Source organism: Palaemon carinicauda, chromosome 4 (assembly GCF_036898095.1).
Source record: "Palaemon carinicauda isolate YSFRI2023 chromosome 4, ASM3689809v2, whole genome shotgun sequence".
Lineage (NCBI taxonomy): Eukaryota > Metazoa > Arthropoda > Malacostraca > Decapoda > Palaemonidae > Palaemon > Palaemon carinicauda.
The window spans coordinates 164,043,971-164,058,970 of NC_090728.1; the positions used below are offsets into that span (position 1 = coordinate 164,043,971).

Consider the following 15,000-nt stretch of genomic DNA (forward strand, 5'->3'; position numbering starts at 1 on the left):
GTAGATGCATCTCCGTTAATTTTAGCGGGGGGGACTCCGTGTAGGGCCTACTTTTCCCCTTCCCCTGAAAATTAATCGACTCATTTAGCTCTAATGAGTTTAATTTATTTACTTCATTACCAGAAAAATTCATTAACGCTCAACATAGGCCCTTTACAGTATTTCACTTCTATCAAATGAGAAACGATGGGTTGAATTTGTTTTAATGTTATCTAGTCTAGCAAATGTTACTAAAAATAGCTCATTTTTCTAGTAGAGGAAATTTCACCAAGTAAAGCTCATAAGAATATTTATAAGAGAAAATTTTCATTATCAATATAATTATTTTCTTCTTTGTAGATAAAACTGCCAAGTGAACTGTTTGATCTGCGGTACACTTATAAAGAAACCGTAATTTTAATTGGAAATTCTCCGTAAAAATATACTGTTCTCAGCCGTATTTCAGTAAAATACAGGCGACCGTAATTATACGCTACTTTATTATTATCTTTTATGGGTTGATGACCGTAATATCATTCCTTAACGTCAATATATCCGTTTTTAAAACTATAAATACCGGTTTTCAGGTCAATTTTTAACAGTATACTCACTTGTAGTTCGAGAGATTACCAGGATTGTGGTGTGTGTGAGCATAACTTCTTCATTAGAAAGTTCCCCATTTGATTTGGTTAAATGATTTTTCTCTTTTCTCATTTTGCCCTGCTAAGTGTACTGCACCATCTGCTCGGGCAAAGTAATCGTTTAATTTAGTGGGACCGTATGTGGAAAATAGGCCAATTTTGATTATGGTAAGGTAACAACTTATACAAGAAAACCAACTATATTCTTCTATTTCCATGTTTCATTTCTTCAGTGGGCTACTGTATATGAATTGTGAGAAGATATCGCCTGATATTCTACTCCCCTTTATGAAACTATTGAAGTTTAAGTAACATATGTTACTAGAATACAGAAATTTTAGTAACATACGTCACTAGAATACAGACATTTTAGTAACACGTTATTAGAATACAGACATTTTAGTAACACACGTCACTAGAATACACAAATTTTAGTAACATATGATACTAGAATACAGAAGTTTTAGTAACATGCGTTACTAAAATACAGACATTTTATTAACACGTTACTAGAATACAGACATTTTACTAACACGTTATTAGAATAGACATTTATTAACACGTTATTAGAATACAGACATTTTAGTAACATACGTAACTAGATTACAGAAATTGTAGTAACATTACTAGAATACAGACATTTTATTAACACGTTATTAGAATACAGACATTTTATTGGCACGTTATCAGAATACAGACATTTTAGTAACATACGTCACAAGAATACAGAAATATTAATAACACGGTACTAGAATACAGACATTTTAGTAACATACGTCACTAGAATACAGACATTTTAGTAACATACGTCACTAGAATACAGACATTTTAGTTACATACGTTACTAGAATAGACATTTTAATAACATACGTCACTAAAATACAGAAATTTCAGTTACATACGTCACTAGAATACAGACATTTTAGTAACATACGTTACTACAATATAGAAGTTTTAGTAACCTATGATACTAAATTACAGAAATTGTTGTAACATACGTTAATAGAATACAGACCTTTTATTAACATAGTCACTAGAATACAGAAATTTTAGTAACATACTTTACTAGAATACAGACATTTTAGTAACATCCGTTACTGAAATACAGATTTTTGTAACGTATGCTACTAGAATACAAATTTTAATTTGTCTCTTGAAAAAGACAGGGATCCATACATGCTATCATGTTCGTGCATTCGTACCCGACTTTTTTATATGACTCATCAATCATTAAAAATTTCACAATTAATGGCATCCCGTTTCCACGCTTTTCCCTACTCGAGGCCAGGAAAGATTGTACCCGATTAATGGGAAAATGTTGGAAAAGTAGAATTTCGTGGAAGCTCTAAACAGAAAATTGAATCTCATTTGCATAAAGGATCATAATTAATTCAGTGAGGAGATATAAGCAATATTTATTTTTATTGCGTTGGGTTGATCTTCAGTTCATTCATTACTGGATCATAAAAACGCTAATATCTCAGCCGATCTATTTATTTTATTACTCTCTCTCTCTCTCTCTCTCTCTCTCTCTCTCTCTCTCTCTCTCTCTCTCTCCAGGATTGGATGGATCATTCCGTCGAAAACTACTAAATTATTTGCATTATTTTTTTCAATATTCTGTATTTCCATCTGTAATTGATTTCACCCGGTTTGGGTTAATACATCAATTGAGTTTTAATATTTATAATGATTATTAATTATTTTAAAGTAATAATAACACTTCTCAATGACAACTAGCTTTCACAAACTCACCGTCTACCTTCTGAGCTATCATCAGCCATTACCTGGCCTTCCTTAGTCCTAGCGCGAGTGGAGAGGGAGCTAGGGTAAGCATTAGTGACCACAAAGTCCCCCAATCTTGGAAGGATATTTTCAGACTTGATATAAAGGAAACCTTACTGTGATGATGTCAGTATTGTTTTTGCCATTATAATCTTCATTGTTTTTTAATGTTTAAAGACCACTCATGAATGGCAGTGGTAAGAGACAGTGACATTGACCTAGCTAGCAGGATAATGTCCTAGAGATTGACCATATATACATATGGTCAGAGCCCAAGCCCTTTTCCACCTAAAGCTATACTAGAAATCGCCAGGCAATGGCTGCTTATGACTCTGCAGATAGACTTATAGGCTTCCCCAAACCCCAGATCCTTAATTCACAAGGATGATGAGGTTGTAGAAACTACATGAATCTATTGAGCTTGAGCGGGACTCGAACCCCTGTCCGACGATCACATAGGCCACCACAACCATAAATCTACTATGAACTCCTTATCAGAATTGTTCAAAGGGGGAAAATTATATCAGAATTCCTTCTCTTATCTCATTTTGTTATTGTAGGAGCGGCGCCCTCTTTCGGGCCGTCGACACAAACGTAGAAATGACCGTGGAGTGTGTGAACACAAGGAGTCGTTATCTTGGCTGTCCTGCCCCTTCAAGTTGGTGTGGAGGGCCCTCGCTTTATCAATTCTCTCTCTCTCTCTCTCTCTCTCTCTCTCTCTCTCTCTCTCTCTCCAGTTATGTAAATGCATGCTGCATAAAACTGTTTCGGTATGACTGGATGTGCAATTTATGAATATGTGGTAAGGATAGGTATGACTTTTTGCAGAGCACATAATTTTTGCCGTTGCTCACAAATATATACACGTGAATAAACACATATGTGTATTGTGTGTGCGTATACACACACACACACACATATATATATATATATATATATGTATGTATGTATTTATGTATTATACAAAGAGACTTAAATGTGCTTTTGATATATATATATATATATATATATATATTTATGTATAGAGAGAGAGAGAGAGAGGAGAGAGAGAGAGAGAGAGAGACTCACAAACGTGCTTTTGGTAACACTATTTTCCGCCTTGAATAATCCATTCTTTAAGAAGAGAGAACATTGACGTCTTGAGTCTTCGTAGCGCTGCGCCTTAAGACCCCTTCATCCATGTACCAGTACCTGCTACTCTGTATCATCAGGCGTAATTGGTAATACTTTGCTCACCAAGTAGGGGATCCTTTGGGGGAACGTAATGGGGTCATATATATGCGAGAATGTAGGCTCTTCTGCGGTAACATGGCGGCGAATGGTTTGTGTGTGGCAAGGGTAAATACACCCACACATGACTTATCACTGCCATCGTCTTATATCCACGGGTGGCAGTGGCACTGGTGGAGTAAGTGGGGTAGGGGACGGTCTACCACTCCCCTCCCACCAGCCCACCCTGCATTCACCCTTTTATTCTCCTCACATTGATAGTGCTGTTCATTTCTGTTTTCATCGTCATTCTCATTTTCCTTCTCTCTCTCTCTCTCTCTCTCTCCTCTCTCTCTCTCTCTCTCTCAATGGTCCTGATATAATACAGTATCTTTCCTATAATCCTTTCACTTTATTAAGCAAGATGCTCGGAATATTTCTACGAACTGTTTTGTGTAGTTACTTTAGTACGAAAAGTTATTTGAATCCCTAGGGAGAATGGAACCTTTGAAATCCGATGTTTTAATGAAATATGGTGTAGTTTTGGTTTAGTCCCTTAGATTAATGAAAGTTATCGGTATATATATATATATATATATATATGTGTGTGTGTGTGTGTGTGTGTGTGTATGTATATATTGTCGAGTCTAACTATCTCCACTCCCTTTATTTTACCAGATTTGACAAGTGACCGTGGATGGTGGAATCTTAAAAGTTGATAAACTTCATATTGGATTAGAGTTGTTCACGCATGATATTATCAATTTTATTATGATTATCATCGTTATTATTATTGTAATGATTTTTTAATAGAGCATATTTTATCCAATGACTATATTTAAGATAAAATTAAGGGTCTGTTGTTATTGTTTCTCAATTGTCAATAAATGTATTAAACTTGAAACTTCATAAATATCACCAAAAGACTCATAATGTAGTTTGGTGTTTGTTATTTTATAAGATCATTTCAACGTTAATAATAAGTAAAGGGTCAGTCGGTAGTGATCCTTCGCCACTCAACTCCTTCTTGTACTTCGATGTATTTTCTTCAAAATCTAATGGATTTGTCCTTGGGTCATACCCCGCATGGTCACCATGTTTCGTTGAAATTAGTTCCGTAGTTTTTGCGTAATGTTGTTCACAAACAAAAATAAACTAACAAAATATTTGTCATATACTTAACATTGCGATTTTTTCAGAGTACTGCTGCGTCCTTGTACTTTGGTGTACTTTTACAAAAATGTTGAATGTTCATCCTTGGGTCATACCCAACATGGTTACCAAGTTAGGTCAATATCAGTACTGTAGTTGTGTATGTAAAGTTGCTCTCAAACTAACAAACTAACAACGACAGGGTTGTATACATACCCTTCCGCAGTGTAAGATTTTTTTAACGATATGATATGAAAATATCAGGAGGTTTGAAGATTTATCGTTAGGCCTCCCTCAGCATTTCCAAGGTCATCACTGAAGTACGTGACCATATTGCACCACAGTCACCCCCCACCCCACCCCGATAGAACGTTCTTTCTATTTTCTTCTATCGTCGATAGAAACCTTCTCTCTCTCTCTCTCTCTCTCTCTCTCTCTCTCTCTCTCTCTCATCACACGTATATAAGGTGTACCTGGTTGCTTGTGCGCGCATCCGCTTCGGAGAAGAAAAGTTTTATTTTTAGTTTTGTAACAAAAGGTCCCTTTGCTGGAAGGGAATCAGAGACATTCTTCTTTTTCTCCAAAATGAGATTCCTGGCTTATGACGTAACATTAAACAAAGGATTTTTGTGTCTCAAACATAAAGAGTAAATGTTTGAGCTCATTCTAATAAGTCATTCTTTTAGGCCGAAGTATATTCTTTTTTTTTTCTTTTTTTTCTTTTTTTTTTGTAGGCCACAGTATCATCTTTATTTAGATTTCGACGGTATTGCTTCTTGAATGTGTTATGTGTGAACTTGACCCATATAGCTTAAAGGGGACGGACGTTCCTTTTATATAAGTGTAAATTCAAACTTTGGTATATAGAGACTTGAAAGAGTTGAAATGTAGTGAATGATAGATTTGTTTTTATTAAATCCTATGAACGTTACCTGAAAACCAAATATGATAGTGATCGACTATTCTATATTATTTTTCTTCCTCTTCTCTTTTTTTTATAGTTTATGTATGAAAGATTTATTTTAATGTTGTTACTGTATTTAAGTTATTTTATTTCAAGGGTTTATTACTTCTCTTGTAGTTTGTTTATTTCCTCCCCTCGCTCGGTTGATTTCCCTGTTGGAGCCCTTGGGCTTCAGCATCCTGCTTTTCTAACTAGGATTGTAGCTTAGCAAGTAATAATAATGATGATGATGATGATGATGATATTATTAATAATATTAATAATAATAATAAAGACCGTCCTATATTTCCGGAAGATATCAAAACCTATTATCATTGCATGTTTAAGTTGCTGCTGTTGCATTCTTTGTGAAATTAAAAGTTATTTTATCCACTATTTAAAACTTTAACAGTATGCAACCTGTACCCTTATACTCATTACACTCTGAAGAAAAGAGGGGGACAAATTTGAAGAAAACTCTGAATAGGATATTATGCAGCATCAGCTATTTTTTGTGACCTGCTCAACTCTGGGCGTAATAACTGTCCTCGGGCTCTTGGTTAGAGACACTGCCAGCTTTAAATAAAAAGCTTCCCTTAATAGAGACACTTTCTTAAAATAAAAAAAAAACCTTCTCCTTGATTGAGAGACTTTTTCATGAAAAAACCTTCCCTTGATAGAGAGACTTTCTCTTTTGAAAAAACACCTTCCCCTTAATAGAGAGACTTTCTCTTTTGAAAAAACACCTTCCCCTTAATAGAGAGACTTTCTCATGAAAACAACCTTCCCCTTATTAGAGAGACTTTCTCTTTTGAAAAAACACCTTCCCCTTAATAGAGAGACTTTCTCTTGAAAAAAAAAACTTCCCCTTGATAGAGAGATTTTCTCTTGAAAAAAAGAACCGTTCCCTTAATAGAGAGACTTTCTCTTGAAAAAACCATCCCCTTAATAGAGTCTTTCTCTTGCAAACAACCTTCCCTTTAATAGAGAGGCTTTCTCTTAAAAAAAAGCTTCCCCCCAATAGAGAGATTTTCTCTTGAAAAAAAAAAAAAACTTCTTACTAGATACGTTCTCCTGAAAAAAACCCTTCACTTAATAGAGAGACTTTCGCTTGAAAAAACTTCCTATTAATAGAGACTTTCTCTTGAAAAAAAAACCTTCCCCTTGGAGATTTTCTCTTAAAAGAAAAAAAAAACTTTATTACGATAAACATTGGGTTGAAATATTTTCATGTAAGATTTTGTTAATGATTCACTTGTGACAGCAAAACGTTCTTACCGATTTATCAATGCTATGTGATAAATGAAAAAAGGAAGAATAGACTATTAACAAAATTTTAAAGACCACATTATGAAGGATAAAAGAAACATTTTGTTTATTCAGGGGGTATATTTTTTTCTAACAGGTCTTTGAAACCTAACTATGTGGAGGAGTTGGTTTGCATCATATGCTCTTATAACTACAATCATTTATCCTCCTACAATCACTTATGTATACAATCCATGAAGTATTTGGTCTATTTCCATCTTCCCCTGGTTTTCATTGTAGAATACGATTTACTTATAGAACTTCTAGTTTTACACTTTTCAGCAACTGCAGATTGTTAATTTGTATATTTTACACACACACATACACACACAGAAACTTTCATAAAAAAAGGTACATAATTATATCGGAGTGAGATGAGTAGGAGTTTTTTTTATCTTTCACACCGTCCAAAGTTTTGATGGAGGATATTTCCAGAACGAAGTGAATCAAGATGTAGTGTGAATAGTCGAATAATTAAGGTCTTTTGCAAGGGAAAGGATTAGGGGAAACTTTTCTTTTTGGGAGTTTGAAGAGGATTTTACGGACGGTATTCCGACGAAGTTTTCCCAAGTATGGTAAAGAAAGGCGTCTGCCAAGTCTCATATTTTCTCGCGTCTTAATTTTTCTCTCTGGTACTACTTCCTTGGAGGAAGGATACGCTCTTTTTCCCTCCAAGACTACTTCGGGGATTACATTTTGTCCAGGGACAGGTGGCGAATCCTTCATATGAGAATTTCCTCTTTTAAAAATGGGATTTTCTCTTAACATCGCATGGAGATTCTCACATTGCAAATATAATCTTATTCGCCTCCATAGTGACCGGTTTGTGGTGTGGAATTATTTCCATTGCACATGGATTTATCCTTACAGATATGACTTCCATTGAACAAGGATTTCTCCTGTCAAATAGAGGTTCCATTGCACGGGTTTCTCCTGTCAAATAGGGCTTCCATTGCACAAGGATTTTTCCTGTCAAATATGACTTCCATTGCACAAGGATTTCTCCTGTCAAATAGGGCTTCTATTACACAAGGATTTCTCCTGTCAAATAAGGCTTCTATTGCACAAGGATTTCTCCTGTCATATAGGGCTTCTATTGCACAAGGATTTTTCCTGTCAAATAGGGCTTCTATTGCACAAGGATTTCTCCTGTCAAATAGGGCTTCCATTGCACGGGTTTCTCCTGTCAAATAGGGCTTCCATTGCACAAGGATTTTTCCTGTCAAATATGACTTCCATTGCACAAAGATTTCTCCTGTCAAATAGGGCTTCTATTGCACAAGGATTTTTCCTGTCAAATAAGGCTTCCCTTGCCCGGGTTTCTCCTGTCAAATAGGGCTTCCATTGCACAAAGATTTTTCCTGTCAAATATGACTTCCATTGCTCAAAGATTTCTCCTGTCAAATAGGGCTTCTATTGCACAAGGATTTCTCCTGTCAAATAGGGCTTCTATTGCACAAGGATTTCTCCTGTCAAATAGGGCTTCTATTGCATAAGGATTTCTCCTGTCAAATATGGCTTCTATTGCACAAGGATTTCTCCTGTCAAATAAGGCTTCTATTGCACAAGGATTTCTCCTGTCAAATAGGGCTTCTATTGCACAAGGATTTCTCCTGTCAAATAGGGCTTCTATTGCACAAGGATTTCTCCTGTCAAATAGGGCTTCCATTGCACGGGTTTTTCCTGTCAAATAGGGCTTCTATAGCACAAGTATTTCTCCTTTCAAATATAGCTTCCATCGTTCAACCATTTCTCCTTTCTAATATGCCTTCCATTTCACAAGGACTTCTCCTTTCAAGTATGACAGATGATTTGCCTTTCCAAAGTTTTGGGAATTTCTTATCTGAATCACTGTGATTGAACTATCCCCATCACGAGATTTCCCCTTCACCTAACACGTGAAAAATAACTGCATCGGTGAAGGAATGTAAAGGGTTCCAGTAAGGTTCCTTCGAAGATTAACCTCAGATGTTTGTCGGTGCAGGTCGAGTTTCAGTGATTACAGGCTAACTCGTGCGTGAAATGAAGTCATTTCTCTGAAATACAGGTTTTTGGGAAGTTTGGTCGTAGAGATGCGAGTCCATTGAATGGGTTTAATTCCCTCCATAAAACTTGATAATTGAAGGGCGTTGGCGGAAGAGAGAGACTCCGTCTGGAATCTCACAAGGAACAGATAGCTGTTGATTAGGGCTCCTTTTTATTGTTTAATCTCTGCAGTCAGATGGGTGATTAAATCACCTTGCTTCCAAATTTAGTGATGGCGTCGTTTTTGTTGTTATCATTAGTCAGGTTGACGTTAATATCAAGGTTTTTGTTGATTCCATGGGTGTTATGGACGTTGCTGATAATATCTACTGTTCTTTGGATTACTTCCAAGTTAATTTCTTACTCAAAATATATGAGTCTGGATTTGTCTATGAAGTGGTAATATTGTTGTTTTTACCAATGAGTTTTTTTAAATTGTTTCACTTTTTTCTTACAGTGAAAATAAATTAATAGATTAAGGGGTCACACCATCTTCCTTTCGCTGAAAGTAAATTAGTAATTTAACGATCTTTTTTGTGGCGTCCAATAACGGTTGTATTATCGAAGAAAATATTGATAAGATATCCATCTTCATTTGCATGTGCGTTACCTGTTGCACATGCATCACGAGACTAGGTGAGTGGCCTTCACTGTCTATATTGACATCACAGGACTAGGTGATTGATCTGTATTCTCTATATTTGCATCACAGGACTAGGTGATTGGCCTGTACTGTTTATATTTGGGATACAGGACTAGGTGATTGGTCTGCACTGTTTATATTTGGGTTACAGGACTAGGTGATTGGTCTGCACTGTTTATATTTGCATCACAGGACTAGGTGATTGGCCTGCACTGTTTATATTTGGGATACAGGACTAGGTGATTGTTCTGCACTGTTTATATTTGGGATACAGGACTAGGTGATTGTTCTGCACTGTTTATATTTGGGATACAGGACTAGGTGATTGGTCTGCACTGTTTATATTTGGGATACAGGACTAGGTGATTGGTCTGCACTGTTTATATTTGGATTAAAAGACTAGGTGATTGATCTGCACTGTTTATATTTGGGATACAGGACTAGGTGATTGATCTGCACAGTCTATATTTGCATTACAAGACCAGGTGAGTGGCCAGCACTGTCTATATTTTCATGGAACTTTGAAATAATGAATGCTCTTCTTGAAAAAAAATTACATGAGTGAAAACGTACTGGAAACCCCTTTTGTTTAATATAAGAGTGTTTTTCCGCATCCAATAATTCTATGCTTGCCCACAAAAGAGTTAATGCAATGACAAGCTATTTGTTATCCCATTTGGCCTTCTTTAGAAATACCCTCATAGTTATTATGTCTGGGGTGTAAACTGAACATTGAGTGGATATGCAATCGAACATCAAAATTGTTTTCGCAGTCAGACCAAACGTTACAAGAGGAAGTTCTAGTGTAATACCATTCCTTCATATCGACAAAACGATTACACTGACACGACATGCAATTTTTTATTACACAGGTGGCAGATAACAGAATATGATTATTGTTTTGTATACTTATTTAATTACTCACCATTACAGCAGTTGTGATCAGTAAAAACGTGCTGGTAATATTCTCTCTCTCTCTCTCTCTCTCTCTCTCTCTCTCTCTCTCTCTCTCTAAATGCAATTGATTTTTCTAGTCTTTTCTCGCGTTTTTTAATTACTTAGCGTTATTGCAGCAGCTGTGATCAGTAAAGACGTGCTGGTAATTCTCTCTCTCTCTCTCTCTCTCTCTCTCTCTCTCTCTCTCATCTTAAATGGGATGGATTTTCAGTAAGTAATGAGTTATTACTTCTAGATTTGATTACGTTTTTTATTTTGATTCGAAGTATTTTGAACCACATTTTATATATGGAAATCAGTAAATTATTTTATATAGGCGGTGCTAATAAAGGATGTTCGAAATAGTCCTGCTTTTAAAACTATCTTTTTTTTTTTTTTTTTTTTTTTTTTTTTTTTTTTTTTTTTGTAATTTCAAATAAAGGATATTTGATAGCGTACAACTAAATTAGCCTTTTGTATCCATGTCGCTTTTAGAACAAAGAAATTGTATGTTTTTTCCAAGTTCAAACGTATATAGCTAGATAGATATTTAAGCTTCCAATATTAGGTTACCGAATTTATGATCCTTTTCAAACCAATTTAATGAATGCATATTTTGTTCCCAAAAGAAGGATGGAATATATCAATTTTCCCTTGTAAAACAAAAATTCTGGATACACATTCCTACCAGAATAAGGCTTGTGACTGCACATTTTTCACGTCCAAATTTCGGATGGATTTTTTTTTTTTTTTAATTAGGTTAATAGTTACAGTATACAGTTTTATTAAGTTAATTAACATCTTGGACGTGTTTTCTTTCATTTAAAAACTCCGCTGACTGCAACACGGGTCTTTTAAATCAAAATTTCGAAAGTTTCAAGAAAATAGAATTGAATATGAATAATAACCAGGAAAATTTATTTTCATAATTTCTGTTTGTTTTCTTTCTAGGTTGTTATCTCTTTATCATTCTTTTCTTTGTCTTATTTTTGCCGGTAATTCCTCTCTATTTTTTTTTTTTTACTTAATTGTTGATTCTCTATATTTGGGTTATCTTAGTTCGATATGAAGTAACTCCTGTTTTACATTTCTTTAGTTTCTTTTGTTGTTTTTTTAAATTCTTTTTTAATTTTCCCCTTTTAAATGTGCTATTGTGAAACACCCCCCCCCACACACACACACACATATATATATATATATATATATTATATATATATATATATATATATATTTACATATACATATACATATGTACATATTTACATATACATATATATCATCAACATCAATAGCAGCAGCAGCAGTTGCTTGTCCACTGCAGGACAAAGGCCGCAGAGATGACCTTCCAATCGCGTCTGCGTATAGTCTTTCTATGCCAGTCTATACCCAAAAAAATTCTTACCTCGTCAACCCATCGTATTCTCTTCATTATGCTTCGTTAACAATCTCTAGGAATCAATTTAATTATTAATATCCATCTATAAAAGGTCATGTTCATTTTAATATTTTATGTCATGCCCATGTCCATTTCTTTCTTTTACATATTAGAATATCCTCTACTTTAGTTTGGTTTCGTATTTGTGTAGCTCTTTTTCTGTCTGTTAGTGTTAGTCCCATCATTATTCTTTCCATAGCTCTTTGAGTTGTAATTAGCTTATGTTTTAAGGATTTAGTTATGCTCCAAGTTGCCAATGCATATTGGTAGAACCATCAGATTGAATACTTTTCTTTTTAGAAAAAGTGACATTTTACTTTTCACAATCTCATTTTGAAAGAAGATAGGAAGCTAAGAAAATGGAATGATCTCTAATCTGTTAGGATCCATACCATGCGTTAAATGTAAAGGCCTCATCAAGGCAATCCCTAGATAAAAAGACTGTAAACACACATCTTCTAGGAGGATATTTATTGGCAGAAAATACCCCAATAGATATAGTGGGCAAACTGACCTAACTTGCTTAAGGAGCTGGAACATTTCGTTGATTTCCTTGATTCTTAGAAAACCACATAATACTCTCTCTCTCTCTCTCTCTCTCTCTCTCTCTCTCTCTCTCTCTCTCGAAAAAAAAAAAAAAAAAAAAAAAAAAAACCAGCCGTATTGTGATGATAAACATGCTCTGTTTTAATAAAGGTATTAAATTTCAAATTCTGAATACCATGGTTTATTTGAATGCCCAAAGTCAGTAACTAAAATTTAATTACAAACTTCCACAAAATTAAAAGAATAATACTCGTTATTTGCAGAAAGAGAATGAAATGATTACCAGTTTACTACACGATTGAAAATAAAAATGATACCCGTTTACGACCGGTATCTAAAAATGTAGGGTACTCGCATCCAAGGTCCTTCAATGCTCGCATCCAAGGTTAAAGGAACCGAGAGATTCGATTGTATCCTGTTGAGTTATTGAGCGCTTAATTGGGTCATTCTTGTGTGAAAAGGTCTCTCTCTCTCTCTCTCTCTCTCTCTCTCTCTCTCTCTCTCTCTACACCGCCTATTTGTCTCTTGTCAGACCTGACATTTAGTTACATGATTGAAAGCAATCAGCGTGAGCCCACTATCTGGCCGACGGCTCTCACGCCCCCCCCCCCCCTTTCCCTTAATTTAGCTCGACAGGTGGAGTCACATTTCATTTAGGCTGAGCGTGATATCTCTCTCTCTCTCTCTCTCTCTCTCTCTCTCTCTCTCTCTCTCTCTCTCTCTCTCTCTTATATATGTATATATATATATATATATATATACACACACACACACACATATATATATATATATATATATATATATATATATATATATATATATATATATATATATAACAAATGCAGCCGGTTTTAGTCCACTGCATGACAAAGGCCTTAGGCATGTCCTTAATCATGTATAGAGTATTGTCCTTTTCATCACAACGCTGATTATTGCTGATTGGTGATGGTTGGAGACTCAAGACTGATCGCTCACAGCAAACCAACCTAGTAATGGTGGCTCTAACTAGTACAGCTTTGCTGATTATGGCGATACACAAATCCTTTCACCACGTTAAGATATCCACGTTCAGAGAGGAATATGAGGGTTTAGATTTAATTTATTGTCTTATTTCTATTGTTGATCTAAGCGATTGATTTGTAAACAAAACAACGACAGGGAAACTTCAAACTTCAGCTACCAGCACCTGGTGAAAAAAAAGGGGGGGGGGGGGGTTTCCTGGGACCCGAGTTTAACAAGAGGCCCCTTGACCTCACTGGCAAAAAACTCTAAGTTCTTTATTGAACACATTATTATATTTTTTTAAAGACATCTTTGGCTTTTATCTGCAATTGATAAGTAATATTTATTGGTTAGGGGTTTGTGTCTTTCCTTACGATTAATTTAAAAGGAATTAAGCAATAGCCAAATTAATCCGGTAATTTTCAAAATATTGTGATTAACTAAATTCGATCAATCTCCACAATTATTCCAGTATTAAAAGCATTATTTTAATAGAATATATACTTATAAAAAAATAAAGCATTCTAGCAAAAATAAAATTAAAAGAAAAAAAGAATAAAGCATTCTAGCAAAAATAAAATTAAAAGAAAAAAATTGAATTAAATAACCACTCGGCCTGATTTGCGAATATTAAGCAGTGTACCAGGAAGTTCCCAAGTGACAGTAAGCTGTCCCAGTGAACTCTCACAAGTAGGATTAAAGCAATTGCCTGATTATCCATTGCTAAATTATCGATAGTGTACCTGATATCCCGTAAATTAAATATTTTCACCATCATATTCTCGTATTAATCACTTATTTGTCATTAATGCAGTTAAAATAACGTTCTATACAATCGCTGCTTAAAAGAGGATGAATACAGACTGAATAAACTCCATGATTTTTATATTGTTCATTAACTTTTGCTAATTGCTTTTTGTGTAGAACTTCAAATGTTCTTTTTTTTTTAGTTGTTTTTATTATTTCTTTAACCATAGAACTTCAAATGTTGTCTTTGTTTCTTTAGTTGTTGTTTTATTACTGTTAGCATAGAACTTCAAATGTTGTCTTTGTTTCTTTAGTTGTTGTTTTATTACTTTTAGCATAGAACTTCAAATGTTGTCTTTGTTTATTTGGGGAATAAATAGTTGTTGTTGTTTCGACACCGAACTCCTCGTCAGACGCTTCACGCTTGCGCCACTTTCAAGTTTTAGCAACAGTTTAACTTTTTCAGTATTGCAAACCTTCAGTACTTCAGATTCTGTCAGCTTTAACCAAAAATATGCTATAACAATTTTTTTTATAACGAGGGCCGAGTTTATATATTTGTGTATATATATATATATATATATATATATGTATGTATGTATGTATATATACATTATCAGTGTCATATTTCTATCTCATACTGGGATCG

General features: G+C 34.7%; 1 protein-coding gene across 5 annotated transcripts in view; it reads left to right on the forward strand.

Moving 5' to 3' along the window:
* The window catches only part of Tomosyn (syntaxin-binding protein tomosyn), a 772,563-nt gene that overhangs the window by 532,980 nt on the left and 224,583 nt on the right, over nucleotides 1-15,000 (forward strand). The window lies entirely within an intron of this gene.